The sequence below is a fragment of the Heterocephalus glaber genome, unplaced genomic scaffold (genome assembly GCF_053883595.1).
Source record: "Heterocephalus glaber isolate CG9 unplaced genomic scaffold, H.glaber_assembly_v1.0 deba00001673, whole genome shotgun sequence".
NCBI classification, from domain to species: Eukaryota; Metazoa; Chordata; class Mammalia; order Rodentia; family Bathyergidae; genus Heterocephalus; species Heterocephalus glaber.
The window spans coordinates 868,530-872,440 of NW_028258410.1; the positions used below are offsets into that span (position 1 = coordinate 868,530).

General features: G+C 38.8%; 1 pseudogene; it reads left to right on the plus strand.

The window, feature by feature from the left end:
• The first annotated feature begins 202 nt into the window (after window positions 1-202).
• On the plus strand, window positions 203-3,702 carry LOC101709265 (olfactory receptor 5J3-like; annotated as a pseudogene).
• Window positions 3,703-3,911: the final 209 nt, after the last annotated feature.

Sequence of the window (3,911 nt, forward strand, 5' to 3'; positions counted from 1 at the left end):
CAGAGTTTTGTTGTCAGGGTCTGGATGTGAAGGTCAGTTCTATTACCAGTTCTGTGAAATAAAAGGCTTTTCTTATCTTCCCATTTTCTGATATTGCTAAGCCAGGAATAAAATAAGCTGCAAATATATGATCCACTTTGGAAGTTAATATCATTTCTTCAACAATTGACAGGAAACCCAAAATGTCTCATGATATGATGGACATTGGATCATGGAGAAATCAAATTTTTTCACTGGAGTAGCATCAAGTTGCTCTGCAACAAAGTTCTATAAGCTTGAATGCACATGGCAGGTTGGAATCATACAGGTGTGAAAGAATTCTTCCTAATAGGCTTAACTGGAAATCCTAACCTGTAGACTCCTCTCTTTCTGCCTTTCACCCTCATCTCATCACTGCTAAGTTACTGGGGGATGATCCTCTTGATCTGGTTAAATGTCCCACTGCATACCCCAATGTACTTCTTCCTCAGCATCCTCTCCTTTTCTGACATCTGCTACTCTACTGTCTTTACTCCTATGATGCTGGTCAATTTCTTGTCAAAACATAAGTCCATGACATTCTCTGGCTGTGTTCTACAGTTTCTTTTTTCTAGAATATGTAACCACAGAGGGTATCCTACTGTCCATGATGGCTTATGACTGCTATGTGGCCATAGCAAATCCCTTGTCATATTCAGTCCTTATGACTCAAAGTGACCGTGGTCAGATGATTCTTGCATCATACCTGGGTGGTCTCATTAATGCTCTGACACACACTCTAGGTATGCTCATGCTGGACTTCTGTGGCCCCAACATCGTGAATCATTTCTTCTGTGAGATCCCCCCTCTTCTGAGGCTGGCGTGCTCTCACACCCATGTGAACGAGCTGCTGCTTCTGGTCTTTTCTGGGATCATCACGATGTTCACTTTCATCTTTGTCATGGTCTCTTACAACCTCATCGTCATTGCTATCCAGAGAATCCACTCAGCAGAAGGAAGGTGCAAAGCCTTCTCCACTTGTGCCTCACACCTGAGTGCTGTGACCTTATTCTATGGGTCTGTGATGTTTAATTACCTCTAGCCAAGCTCTCAGTACTCCCTGGAAGAGGAGAAGGTCTCTTCTGTGTTTTATACCTTGGTGGTCTCTATGCTAAACCCACTGATTTACAGCCTGAAGAATAATGATATGAAAAATGCAGCAATAAAATCAATATATTGAAAAAAATTACTACATAAATAAACTGTGTACATTTTTGTGAAACTACCATTATTCTGCAAATATATTTTCTTTACAATTTTATCAATCATATCAGAATTTAAGGACTATAATGCTTGTTGAGAAATAGGACTCAAAAGACAGACAGTTTGGAAGGAAATAAACTTATTTATAGCCAGCCCCAAAGAAAATACCTTATTTATTGCTTCAAATCTCTTTTCATAAGGGCTCAGGGAAATAAAAGCCTTTTATTACAAAATTAAATAGGGATACCATGAAACAATGGCCAGAAATCTCATCCAATGGGAAAGATTCTGCTTCAGAGTTCCCTGTGCTTTTCTGAATTATTGATCTTGGATATCCTTATTCTTTACAGAAATGGAACCAGACTTTGACCTCCAGGATCCTTATCACCATGTGCTTCTGAGACAGGCAGCTTAATTTCCTGCAAGTCAATTCTGATGAGTTGAGGAGAGAAAGGGTGTATTCTAGAAGCTAATCTTTAGTAATTACAATAACACATGAAACAATAGGTGGTTACAGATTAGGAAAGAAGTAAATCTATTAGAAATGTCTTTCCCTAGAAAGTAGCTTGAATACATCATTATAAACAAAACCATAATCCAGATGTTTTTATACAGGAATTAGGTGAAAATTGATTTGCTTAGATGCATCGTAGAGATTTAGCAAAGCACCCTTTTGCATGTATTTGGGTAGGTCATGAGGGCATGACCTTAAATACTGCATCTGGTTCCTGGCAACTTCCTCTCTATCATTGTTCACTTTCTCCATTTTCTTGCCACATTGGATGGAGTAGCTTCGCTTTACCACACATTTCGGCCATGAGGTTTCTGCATTGGAGCCATCTGACCATGGCCTGAAATGTCTGACAAGTTAAACTGAAGTTAGACTTCTCCATTAAGGTAGATATGCTTAGCACTTTAGCCAACTTTGGGAAAGCTGGTACCAGGAAGGAGGCATTTGCTGACTCTATCTGGCCATGTGGCTTACACACCTTTGGGATTGGTTAGCAGAAGATGTTTGGAAAGTTTTGGAGAGGCTGGCTAGAGGAGTTTTAAAATGTTATAATTAGAGATATAGGGGTGATTTAGTCAGAGTGCAGAAGTCAAGAATGCTGATAGGAACGTGGACAGTAACGGCCAGGCTCAAAAATGTTTCAGCTAAAAATGAAAGCTTTTATTGGCAATTAAACTAATGCCTTGTATGTTACACTTTGGCAGAAAAATTGCCTGCATTGTGCCCATAACTTGAGACATTGCCGGAAATTTAGATTAAGTGCAATTGACTAATTGATCTCATGGAGGTAATTTTGAGGCTGCCCCAAATTCAGGCTGGAACATGGATTAAAGCAGCAGCTTTAAGCCAGATTTTAGTGCTAGTCAGAAGCAGAAAGCCAAGCAGAAGTATTTGCAAAACTTAAATTTTGACTGATAGGAATCACTAGAACAGTTGGGGCCAAAGGATGTATAATTACTGAAGAAATTAGTGCCATTAAAGGGAAATCAAATACTTTGAGCCAGAATAAGAAGAATGGAAAAAAAAAAAGAATGACTTTGGGAGAATCTCATATATCAGCAAGACCAAACTAATTGCAGCCTCAGGAGTGCATAAGTGTAAACTTTTTTTAAGAAGAGAGCCTTTGTGACCACTGCTGCAGTAAATCTTCATAAGGAATTGTTTCCCTAAGTTTTATTTCACCGTACTTACCTATTCAGACCTCTGTTGCTATGGCCAAATAGAGCCGGACCAGTGCTTATGCTGACAGCAGACCTTGGCATCATTCATATAATACTATTGTGGAAGTGTGCAGAAGGCAAAATTGTTGGATAATGGAGGGTTCCACCCAGATTTCACAGGAAAGACTGGTCATCCAGACAAAATGCCCCTGAGAGGACAGTGCATGAATCTGTGGGAATGAAGCCAGAGGGGCAGTAGTGACTCCATGGTGTCATAGATGCCTGGAACACGAACTGTTTACTGAGGAAAATGGCAGACAGTAAGGTGAACTACCCTAGTGGAGAGACTGTATGGGCTTCAACTAACAAAGCCTTGGAGATAGGGTTGTAAATTATATCTCACTACCATTGGCCCTGGATGCCAGACACACAACTACAGGACTCAGCATTTCCCTAGCTTGGTTCTGGTTTTGGTTCTGTTCCTATTTTCTATGCTCCCTTTCTTCCCTTGAGAATGAGAATATTCACTCTGAGCTATCATAGATTGGGATTGAGTAAATTGTTTTTTTTCAGTTTCATGGTATTTCATAGCTATGGCTTTGCCTTCAGTATCAGAGGAGATTTTGACTTGATGTTTGAGAAATGCTGGAATTGTTGAGACATTGCCCAAGGGATTATTTCCATGTTTGGTTATTTACAGAGTTGTATCTTGTTAGGTGGAATTATTAACTTGTCATTTTGTTTATTTGTACCTGAAACAAAACCATGAATTTTTTTCAAATAATATCATTACTTTTGTTCTAAAACTTTCTTCATTTCAATGAAAACAAACATTTTCCATTTCATATTTAATTTACATTTCTCACTAGCATCATAAATGGCAATAATAAAGTAATTAACTCTCATTTATAATTTACTCAACACAACTCACTTGCATATATTTACTCTGTGAGCCATTCTGTGTAATACAAACCTAAAGGCATACAAAGTATAGAAACAAGAGCTGAACGTGGAGCTCA